The 12,538-nt window shown below is 37.4% G+C and overlaps 1 protein-coding gene across 2 annotated transcripts in view; it reads right to left on the bottom strand.

Annotated features, from left to right (window-relative positions):
* LOC133646480 (rho guanine nucleotide exchange factor TIAM2-like) overlaps positions 1–5,119 on the bottom strand; it is a 229,218-nt gene extending 224,099 nt beyond the window's left edge. The window contains exon 1 of one of the 2 annotated variants that reach the window (XM_062041868.1): positions 4,840–5,119. The gene's annotated coding sequence lies outside the window, so the exon portion shown is untranslated. The remainder of the gene's footprint in view (positions 1–4,839) is intronic. The other variant, XM_062041873.1, reaches the window with a different exon arrangement.
* Positions 5,120–12,538: the final 7,419 nt, after the last annotated feature.

Raw genomic sequence — 12,538 nt, 5'->3', positions numbered from 1 at the left:
AAGCGTCTTACAAGTAACTTTATCATAGGAGGACGTGGAAAAGCTAAACATGCTACACTACACACCATAGAAGGATATGCTAACTGCTAAGCTAGAGCTCTTGAATGTAAACAGAGGTGGGCAGATCAATACAAATATCGTCAGTAACGATACCAATTAGAGTGTCAGTGTATTATCGATACTACAGTGGTTAGATTGATGTTTTGTATTATCACAACATGTTTGGTCTTTTTTGTTATGTTTTTACAATCTCAGGGATTAAGTGCTGGACACAGGAGGACTGTAAGGGCAAAAACCAAAGTATTTATATAAGAGCCAATAGTTGGAAATATTTTAAATATTAAACTGATATTGTTACATCGCCATCATGTGTTTTTGTCTGATTATAATTGTGATAAAAAATTATATCAGTACAGTATTGGCATTGGTACAACCAATACTTCCACATATCTACTTGGTATTGGATCCATACCTAAATTTGTGGTATTGCCCAAACTAATATAAAGTATTCAAACAACAGAAGAATAAGTGTTTATTACATTTTAACAGAAGTGAGATGCAACCATGTTACAACAGAAAGTAACCAGATACGAACAGTAAATTATCAAATAGACTAAGAATATTTTTGAGAAAAGGACACAAATATGTTGGTGCACGTTTATTATTGTGGTTGAAGTTGTGTACAAGTGCACAGCATCACACTGACAGCTATGTCTAATATTTTGGTTTCCTTAGCAAGCGAAAAAAAAAACAATAGTAACAGCCTTCAGTATGATGCAGTGCACTACACCACAATAATTTTGTCAAATGTTTTGGCCAGTCAGTCAGTGCAGAAAGCGACCTCCCTCCTACTTTTCCCTCCAACATCGGCTCTAATCATCCACATAAAAACCTTTTAATCCTGCTCCTTGTGATAAATCGTTAAAGCTGGTGTCTTACTTTAATCTTCATTTTCTTTGCACAGTTTACAGACCATCCTTTTTCGCAGGTGACCCTGAAGGGTGCCACTGAATTTAAACTGATGTGTTAATCTCCACCCCAGGCTTAAGGCTGTTAAGAGTGCACGACTGGGCACACCTTGTTCAGCTGGATAAGACCGCGCTGCTCTGGTGAGCTCGGACAGAAGGTTTCTGTTTGTGCAGCGCAAGAGACACAAAGTAAAGTGGATGGCATGCATGTGTGTGTGGGGCCACAAAAAAAAGTTTTTCCAAAAGTTTTACTCACTGAATTATGCAGTGAGAAAAGTATGAAGCTACTAAAAGCCAAAGTTGTGGTCAACTGTGTGCAGAGGCCAGTCATGTGTCTTTTAGTTGACTTGGGCCTGCTAAATGACAAGTCTCGGGCCTCTAGTTAAGATTCTTTTTATAGCCAACTCTCCAGATGCTGCTGCATGAACACAAAAATAATCCAAACCACAGGGGCAGAAAATAGAAACACACATGTCACCATCGCGCCGGCCTGACTCGACCGTGCACACTGCAAAAAACAACAACCTAGAAGCCATAAAAGGACATTTCATTGTCACAATTCAGTCCAATTTAATTCATTCAAAATCAGTTTAGTCTGGAATATGTGCACCGTTTACACCATAAAAGTTGCCAACATGTCACACGAGTACAGATGTTAGCCATGCCTGATAAGTCACATGCACTCCTCTCCATATATGGAGAAAAATGCAGCGGGAAGAAGACATGAAACATTGTCAACCTTAGAATTAACAACAGCTCAAACCTCCTAATACGCTACAGCATAGGTGGAACCTTTCCAAAATGCTCACTGGCCACACAGATCACCAAAAGAGAAGAAAAGCTATTTTCCATCGTCCATTAGCCTGCACCGCTATGCATAATTCAAACTAAATCAACTGGCATCAAAACAAGAGCGCTTGCATGAGGAAAGCTCTTGTGGTTGTGATGCCATTGCTCCTTATTGTCCTTGCGCCAATCTCTGCTATTCAATCCTTTTTATGTTATTGGCACTCATCAACACATATGATAGGGGGCCTCCTCCTCCTGTCATAAAAAGAGAACTACCAGGAGCATCACATGCTCGCCACTAGAAGGAAATAACGGGTCACACTCAATCGCCGTCACATAACAACCACGGAAAAAGTGAAATAATACAATCATCATGTTGCGTGTAGCGGGCAGAATTTTCCTTGCCTCAACTATTTGAACCGCATATGACAAAAATAGGAACGTGGTGCCACAACTTCTGAGTAGTTCGACTACAATTATAAAAGTCAAAGACTAATTATTTACGGTTGATTAAAAAAAGCAGAATCAATGAGGCTTGTCTCTCCTGCCACTCATTTGTTTAGTATCTCTTAACTGTAGTGCTTGTGTCAACCCAGTCTAATTCCAATACAAATGAGGTAAGCAGTGTTTCCTCAACTTCAATACCTTGTTGAATAATCACTAATCAGGACATAAATATCCCAAAAGAGTGAATCAGCACACATAATGTAGGTCTCAAGACTATTGGATGGCATTCAAGCAGAACCTTGAAGGAAATTACTCCCAACAATTAGCCGGTGATTTTATTTGTGCATCCCGGTTGTGCATGCTTCAAAATATTGCTTCTCAAAAAAAGGGGGAGTTGGGGGGGGGGGGCATGAGAGGCAATGGGATTTCGAGTAGAAGTGCCATTACTCATGCTTAAACAATACACAAGCATCTTGCTAGGTGGCAGCATTGCTCAAATAAATCAAGAAGCTGACGAGGAAATATGACTAAGTAGGGCTACAATGATTCATCGATTCATTTTATTAGAAACATTTTCTTGTTTCAATGATAACATTTGTGGACATTTTTTCCAAGAGAGTGGTAGAGAGAGAGCAGAGTGCCCACAAAAGACAAGAGAGAGATGTTTGCAATCATTTAAAAGTGGGAAAAAAACAGACAACGTGGTGAAGTGTTTAACACTATCAAACAGAGTTGACACAATATCACTATATCGATGATGCAGCACATTACTAGAAAGCATCCTGCATATATAGGAGCAGTGTAATAATAAACAATGAATGTCTTATAAAAACAGAATTTTATAAAAAAAAAAAAAAACAATAACACATTTATTATCTATTACCTGGTTTTATGCTACACAGTTTTTTTAAATTAAAAAAATACAATCTATCGTGATGATCCCATGGTAAAAGTGAGATTTCAATGTCATGTGCATTAAAAAGAAGAAACACCAAAGGTTATTAGAAAAATCCTTCTTTATTTTAACTATTTCTCCTAAAAGACGCATTGAGGCTAGAAAGTGTGTTTTTATTCGATTACTCATTTAATCAAACGGATTAATCGATAAATTATACGATTAATAAAAGCAGCCCAACGACAAAGTAGACATAGGCCTAAGGTAATACGTAAACAGGGTAGGTAAGGAGTAGGGGTGTGGGAAAAAGTCGATTCTAATTCGAATCGCGATTCTCACGTTGTGCGATTCAGAATCGATTCTCATTTTTTAAAATTCTATTTTTTTTTTTTATTAATCAATCCAACAAAACAATACACAGCAATACCATAACAATGCAATCCAAAACCAAACCCGACCCAGCAACACTCAGAACTGCAATAAACAGAGCAATTGAGAGGAGACACAAACACGACACAGAACAAACCAAAAGTAGTGAAACAAAAATGAATATTATCAACAACAGTATCAATATTAGTTACAATTTTAACATAGCAGTGATTAAAAATCCCTCATTGACATTATCATTAGACATTTATAAAAATTAAAAAAATTAACAATAGTCAATAGTGTCACAGTGGCTTACACTTGCATCGCATCTCATAAGCTTGACAACACACTGTGTCCAATATTTTCACAAAGATAAAATAAGTCATGTTTTTGGTTCATTTAATAGTTCAAACAAATTTACATTATTGCAATCAGTTGATAAAACATTGTCCTTTACAATTATAAAAGCTTTTTACAAAAATCTACTACTCTGCTTGCATGTCAGCAGACTGGGGTAGATCCTGCTGAAATCCTATGTATTGAATGAATAGAGAATCGTTTTGAATCGGGAAAAAAATCGTTTTTGAATCGAGAATCGTGTTGAATTGAAAAAAAAAAAAAGATTTTGAATCGAATCGTGACCCCAAGAATCGATATTGAATCGAATCGTGGGACACCCAAAGATTCACAGCCCTAGTAAGGAGGATATATAATTTGGCGAAAGTGCTGGTTAACAATTCCACATACAGATGAACACATATTAAGTTAAGTAAGTTGAGAACCACTGTTTCACAAAATGACAACTACACGTTGCCATGACACAGAGGGCCAAAAAATGACAAACGGTGACTCCTTCCTGGCTCTGTTTGCTGTGGTCAGGCCTCTGACTCCAGGGGGGCAGTGCCCCTTTGTTGGCTCAGCATGGGGCTTGAGGACCCTTTTCAAGCAGTACACAGCCACACAACAATAGATCTAAACATATAAATATAACTGCTGCTGCTATGATTTTGTGCAAAAACAGTGTCCCCATAAGTCAGACGAGCTACACACTGAATGGTCATTTTTGAATGAAGCGAAATGCACTTTTAATATAGTTTTCAGAATTGTTTTAATGGCGGTAGAAAAATGGATGGATGGCTTTAAATGGCATTCGTATTACAATGAACAGAAAGACAATGTATGACTATAAATACGTTCCCTCTAGCTGGGTAGAACAATCCACTTGTTGGCCAAACATGTTTTTGTACCGCGATGCAGCAGTTTTATAAAGTAAACAACATATTCGAATGGATTAAAAAATATATATGTGAACTAAAAAGTGAGACGTTTTAAGGAAAAGGCGCCTGGTTGTGAAAGAAGTTGCAAACTCACCGGTTAGTGTGATTCCTCCATTCAAACATTCCCTAAAGAGTTTTTCCTCTTTACGGCATCCAAAAGTATGCTTTGTTGTATTTTGAAGCAACCAAAAAAACTGTTGTTACTTCCTCGCTTCGTAAGGTTTCCAGGCAGGACCCAGGAGGAGCACGGAGAGAGAGCCGACTCCTCCCAGACATTTTGGGGTTAAACTCCTCCTCCTCCCCGCCTGCAGCACAGCAGAGGGAGGTGGCAAGCTCGTCTCTTCTGTTCTACACTTTAACAAACTTGTTTCCCAAAACACAAACTGTATTTATCTATAGAAAAAAAAATACTGAATTGAGTTTATATAACTATGTTAGGTTACCAATAGCTAAGAAGAAAGAGTAGAAAACATTCAGGTGTTAGCAATAACATTAATTAGCTCACTACATGGCCAATGGGTGAGGGCCGACATCCGGGCAACTGAGCTACTTACGGGTTCTTCGAGCCATAGCAACCAGACTGGCGTAGAAAACAAACCGTTGCCATTACTCTTTAACCTGTCGACCTACGCTGGTTAAACCCGTCATTCTGCCTCCAAAATGCCGAAAAACTGTGTTGTTTTTGGTTGTGCTAACCACAACTGGAAACAGGGAAAACAAAGGTTGTATTTTGTTCTGCCAAAGCGTGATAAAGCCCACAGAGACGAGACAAATGGCTCGCAGCTTTACACTGGGAAAACGAGGACGGTTCTCACTGGAGTCCCCCAAAGTCCCGGGTCGTGTGTTCGGATCACTTCGTTTCTGGTAAATATAAGGAACAAAAATCCACCTTCTTAACCACAACTTGGCTATACGTCCGTGCTAATGTTGTACTTGTTGAATTTGTACCTTATAACGTTCGACAGCTGAAGTTGTTGTACAAAAATAACATGCGGTATATACTATATAGCAGGGGTCACCAACGCGGTGCCCGCGGGCACCAGGTAGCCCGTAAGGACCAGATGAGTAGGCCGCCGGCCTGTTCTAAAAATAGCTCAAATAGCAGCACTTACCAGTGAGCTGCCTCTATTTTTTAAATTGTATTTATTTACTAGCAAGCTGGTCTCGCTTTGCCCGACATTTTTAATTCCAAGAGAGACAAAACTCAAATAGAATTTGAAAATCCAAGAAAATATTTTAAAGACTTGGTCTTCACTTGTTTAAATAAATTCATTATTTTTTTCACTTTGCTTCTTATAACTTTCAGAAAGACAATTTTAGAGAAAAATACAACCTTAAAAATGATTTTAGGATTTTTAAACACATACCTTTTTACCTTTTAAATTCCTTCCTCTTCTTTCCTGACAATTTAAATCAATGTTCAAGTATTTTATTTTTTTTTATTGTAAAGAATAATAAATACATTTTAATTTAATTCTTCATTTTAGCTTCTGTTTTTTCGACGAAGAATATTTGTGAAATATTTCTTCAAACTTATTATGATTAAAATTCAAAAAAATTATTCTGTCAAATCTAGAAAATCTGTAGAATCAAATTTAAATCTTATTTCAAAGTCTTTTGAATTTCTTTTAAAAATGTTGTTCTGGAAATTCTAGAAGAAATAATGATTTGTCTTTGTTAGAAATATAGCTTGGTCCAATTTGTTATATATTCTAACAAAGTGTAGATTGGATTTTAACCTATTTAAAACATGTCATCAAAATTCTAAAATTAATCTTAATCAGGAAAAATTACTAATGATGTTCCATATATTCTTTTTTTAAGTTTTTCTCTTCTTTTTTTCGGTTGAATTTTGAATTCTAAAGAGTCGAAATTGAAGATAAACTATGTTTCAAAATTTAATTGTCATTTTTTTCGTGTTTTCTCCTCTTTTAAACCGTTTAATTAAGTGTAAATATCATTAATTATTTATAATAACGTTAAAGGTAAATTGAGCACATTGGCTATTTCTGGCAATTTATTTAAGTGTGTATCAAACTGGTAGCCCTTCGCATTAATCAGTACCCAAGAAGTAGCTCTTGGTTTCAAAAAGGTTGGTGACCCCTGCTATATAGTCTATAGCCTAGCTAGCTATTTTCGAAAACCGGACAACGAGAGGATACCAAAGGCAGCGTTAAGATGGACACCACCGGGAAAACGTAAGCCAGGGCGGCCAAAGAACACCTGGCGAAGAACAGTTGAAGGGGAGCTGAAAGAGATGAAGCTTACATGGGGCGAGGCACAGAGACGAGCACAGCAGCGAGATGAATGGCGTCGAGTCGTCGAAGCCTTATTTCCCATCCGGGAAGAAGAGGATTAAGTTAAGTAAGTAATATACTATATAGTCTATAGCCTAGCTAGCTATTTTCGAAAACCGGTTTCGTTTAAATTTGCACTTAACAGTTGGGTTTTTAAAAACCAATAAACCCTATAACTTTCATGTTGCCATTCAATACACGCATCCCTCAAATCTCTCAGTATTTTATACACTAACACTTAAACTTGTTGTTGATAACTTCCGCGTCTCTTTCTTAGTAGCGCGCAGGCTAAGCTAACTAGCAAGCTAAGCTAAGCCTGAGAAGCTTTAAAGTTCACTGAGACGAGTCTGACGCAAATAATACATTTTCGTTTTTTCACACGATATGCGAATAAGTAAAAATGCGTAAATGAAGGATTTAACGCCGACTTCCAAGCCACAACGCTCGTTAAATGCTTTTTCTGTCAATGCTGTGTTCGCTGTGAGCTGGTTTGTTTTCAACGAATTCCCGGTTGCTAGGGGATTGGTAGGCGGAAGTGACGTAGGTCCGCCCTCACCCATAGAGACAAACGCGCAGCAATAATTTGTGTTGCCAGATCTCGCGAGAGAAACGAGCTACCGGCGCAATTAAAACAAGCTCAAAACAAGCCTAAGAGACAATTATATACACAGTTAACAACATACTTTTGAAAAACTTAAATTGTTTGAATGATGTGAGATTTCTAAACCCTGACTGATGTATGATAGTCTCCTCAGTGGCTAGTTGTAGTAAAATAATTGTGTTTTGGGACTGTGAAACATGTTCATGAGTCTAATTCCCTATAGCAGGGGTAGGTCTATGCTTTTTATGCGATTTTGGTGTGGTTTCTGTATATTTTGATCATTTTCATGGTAAAATCGCGGAAATTCTGTGTTTCCTGATGAAAATAACGAGGCCCAAAGTGTATTGAGCGTGTGCGTGCCAGGGGGCGCGTGCTGGTTGCCACAGGGAAAAGGCAGGCCATGAGGCAGCAAGTACCTCTGCCTCACGGTAGGGGGTGATATATTGTCAACTTGCAGTTCAATACCCCTGCAGTACTCTGACTCGCCACACTGGGAGAAGTGGGGGCGCTCAAGCTTTTTGATTGATTGATTGAAACGTTTATTAGTAGATTGTACAGTTCAGTTCATATTCCGTACAATTGACCACTAAATGGTAACACCCAAATAAGTTTTTCAACTTGTTTAAGTCGGTGTCCACATAAATCAATTCATGGTAGCTAGCAGACAGATGTCTCTCCAGCGGAAGCGAGCCATTTTTCCCCCTATTTTTAAAAACTGTATTTATTACAAACATGGCATTTTTAAGGCAGCACGGTGTCACAGGGGTTAGTGCATGTGCCTCACAATACGAAGGTCGTGAGTTCAATCCTGGGCTCGGGGTCTTTCTGTGTGGAGTTTGCATGTTCTCTCCGTGACTGCGTGGGTTCCTTCCGGGTACTCCGGCTTCTTCCCACCTCCAAAGACATGCACCTGGGGATAGGTTGATTGGCAACACTAAATTGGCCCTAGTGTGTGAATGTGAGTGTGAATGTTGTCTGTCTATCTGTGTTGGCCCTGCGATGAGGTGGCGACTTGTCCAGGGTGTACCCCGCCTTCTGCCCGAATGCAGCTGAGATAAGCTCCAGCACCCCCCGCTACCCCGAAAGGGACAAGCGGTAGAAAATGGATGGATGGATGGCATTTTTATTACAGTAAGCCAGCGTTTTTGGGTGTTTTTTGTCAGATGCAAAAATATTGTTTTACTGCTTGGAATGAAATTGAATGAAATTAATGTGTCTGCCAATATGAAGGATTAAGTACTGTATCCAAAATGAAATACTTCTCTAAACTGGACTTTAAGACAAAATGAATGTGATCATACAAAGTACGTTTTCACGGAGGATAGCTATTGCTACTTCAGATACAAATACAGAAAGGTAAGATACACACACAATACTTGATTTATTTTGTTAAAAGCAAATGGGACCAAAAAGTATTTAATAACAACTTTATCAAATACATTTTGGACCCATTTATCATATCATAATATCATTATGATAACATTTTTATGAACGCGAATAACTCCCTTTATTTTGCCTGTTACTCTAATGGGTAACCTAAATCAACAATGATTAGAGCTGCACATATGAATTTAAGTTAAAAAAAAGAAGAAGAAAATATCCAAAAGTATCTAGGCCTCACCTGGTGTTTAGTTCACCGCACGTCACTGGGGGTAGGGAACATATGGCTCTCGAGCCAGATGTGGCTCTTTTGATGACTGCATGTGGCTCTCAGATAAATCTTAACTGACATTGCTTAACACGATAAATAATGAATAATTCCGCTGGTAATCACAGTGTTAAAAATAATGTTCAAAATATAAAACATCTAATGCATTTTAATCCATCCATCCATTTTCTACCGCACCTGTTCAAGAAGTCGCATTAATGGTAAGAAGTATTTTATTTATTATTGGTTAGCTTCAGAATAACAATGTTATTAAAAAGAATAATAGACTTATTATACTCTAAAAATGTTGGTCTTACTTAAAAAATGCACGCATTTAGTTGTATTCAGTGTTAAAAAATATTATATGGCTCTCACGGAAAGACATTTTAAAATATTTGGCTTTCATGGCTCTCTCAGTCAAAAAGGTTCCTGACCCCTGCATAGGGTGGGTGGCATGCGTGACCCTGGCCAATATGCTTTATCAGTATCATGCAGTATCACGCTTCAAACTCCACTCCCAAAAGCTGCACACTACAAAACATACTCGTGTAGCTATTATTCCTGACTTCCTCATTTTGATGATTAAAAAAACATCCCAATTTGTTTAACCAACAAACTAAAATTGATTCAACTGTTTTGTATATTGTCCTCCACAGTTAATTTTGTTGATCAATTTGAATTAATGACTCCAGTTGCTACCGCTTAAGATCGCAGGACATACTTAGAATGTTTGTTTCTAGAGCCAGCACAAATCTTGGAAAAAAGCTTTCAGATATGCTGCTCCATGGTCATGGAATAAGAAGAATCTGAGGCGCCCTGAGCTGATCACTTTGGGGGAATTCCAGGCCATTTTAAAGGATACAAAAATTGTTTATATTGGGCATTGTACTTGTTTTTAAGTCGTTTTTACTTAAACATTATATGCATTGTTTTTATGTTAATATCCATCCATCCATTTTCTACCGCTTAAGTAATTTATTTTTAATTGTGGTATGTGACTGATGTTTGTTTCTGTTGTTTTTATATACATTTCTGTAACTTTGTTTTTGCTGCCCTTATGGCCAGGTTTACAGTTTAAATAAGAACTACATGTATTTTAGACAAATTGGTGCACTTTCAATATTTTTTGTAACAAACTAAAAAACAATGTTGATAAAGTTATTTGTTGTAAGTTCAGCTGTATTTATTTATTTGAGTTTTCTTTAATGTTAATAAGAACTCAATGTTATGCAGCGGTGTCCTTTTAACAATTTTTTAGACAAATAATACTATGTATAGTTGCGGCGGAGCGTGGCGGGGTGCAATATGTTTTCTTTTTCCTGGGGTGGAGGGTGTACCAGAAAACAATTGAGAAGCACTGGCCTAGTGATGTCCACTTCTTTTGTAGTTGTATTTATACAATGTTTTTACCTATACGCTATACAATGTATAGTGCTCATTAAAAAAATAAAATACCATGTAGAATATACTGTACATGGTATTTTATTTTTTATATTGTATTTGTAGTTCTTCTTTATTTCATTCTTATTTCACGTAATTGTATTTTATATTGTTTCGAACTTAAACTGTTTTGTGTGGATATTTTTACAGTAAATGTGCATAGTTTTTATCATGCCACACACCTTTTTAAATGATGGAAAATTCTAAATCACTGTCAAAGATGCCTATATTGCAGCATTTTATGGAATGCTTATAATACATTACAAGCCAGACTAATGTCTGTATAATTCCCACTACTAGAGTATATTGTATATTAGTGGGATGTGTACATCTGAAATATTCTGATCCAATCTAACTGCTGCCAGTGATTGTTTCCATGACAAAAACGAGTTACCGGTTTACCTTTAAAGCCAGTTTTCTAAACAGCTCTTTGAGAGGAATGAAGCAGAACACCGGCTTCTTTCAGAGAGCCCAACATCCATATCTACTGTACATACATTACAATTGTGTTTTGGAGCCTGCTGAGCCAACATACTATAGGAATATGTAACTAGAAAATGGAGGTGGAGAAAATAAAAACGACCTACCGCACAGACCGAAAAGCAAATAAGCAACTGCTTGTTCAAAAACAAGCCCAAAAAACCGTGACTCATTAGATTTGCAAGCAACTTTGAAAAAAATGAATAAATAAGTGGACTTGGCAACAATGCAACAAATACCTGAAACACACAAAAACAAAGTCCAAAAACAAACATGTAACTTTCATTTTGTGCTGTGCTATTCCAAATTGAGTTTGCATAATAGTTCATGTCATGCAGTAATTAATATTGAATTAATACTGGACCTCAGTGTCATTGTTTCTAAATTAACACACATTCCTTCATATAATAAATAAATAATGATAATTGGGTTATACTTGTATAGCGCTTTTCTACCTTCAAGGTACTCAAAGCGCTTTGACAGTATTTCCACATTCACACACACATTCACACACTGATGGCGGGAGCTGCCATGCAAGGCGCTACCAGCACCCATCAGGAGCAAGGGTGAAGTGTCTTGCCCAAGGACACATCGGACGTGACTAGGATGGTAGAAGGTGGGGATTGAACCCCAGTAACCAGCAACCCTCCGATTGCTGGCACGGCCACTCTACCAACTTCGCCACGCCGTAGTTTATTCATTTGGTTCCTATGTGCTATTGTTTCTGCATACCCAATTAGAGGACGGACTTGCTTTTTTTATTCAGACTAGAGAGAGACGGCGGTAGAAGAAGGTGTGTTGCTGACCCGTTTAAGTTTACGAAACAAAACCGGAAGTTAACCAAGCTACCAGAGGAGCCTTGGCAGTATCATAGAGCGACCATGTTTTAGGAATTTTTTTTATACTTCATACATTTTAAACAGGTGGTGTGTTTTTTCGGGTACATACAGTTTTGCAGGAATATATACCCAAAGAACACAAAACCGAGTTTTATACAGCTTTATGTTGAGAGTAGGCACACTGGCCACATAATGTTGGTGAGAATCGGGATAAAGGTGTACTGTCTATCCTAATTCTAACATAATATTTGAAAACATTAATAACAATTTGTTATCATTTAGCCAGATGAGGTGCATTAGTGTAGATATAAATGGGCTCTTACTCTACCCGCTATTTACGACTCTTTATTGATGCAGACAATGAATGGATGAATGACTGAATCAGCATGTCATTATTATATTTACAGTGAATGATATATCAATATATATGACACTTATTTCACTAAATGTAGACATAAAATTTATCTTTGGTATTTTTGTGTTCTATT

The sequence above is a fragment of the Entelurus aequoreus genome, linkage group LG03 (genome assembly GCF_033978785.1).
Source record: "Entelurus aequoreus isolate RoL-2023_Sb linkage group LG03, RoL_Eaeq_v1.1, whole genome shotgun sequence".
Classification (NCBI taxonomy): Eukaryota; Metazoa; Chordata; class Actinopteri; order Syngnathiformes; family Syngnathidae; genus Entelurus; species Entelurus aequoreus.
This window is presented reverse-complemented; position numbering and strand designations above follow the sequence as displayed.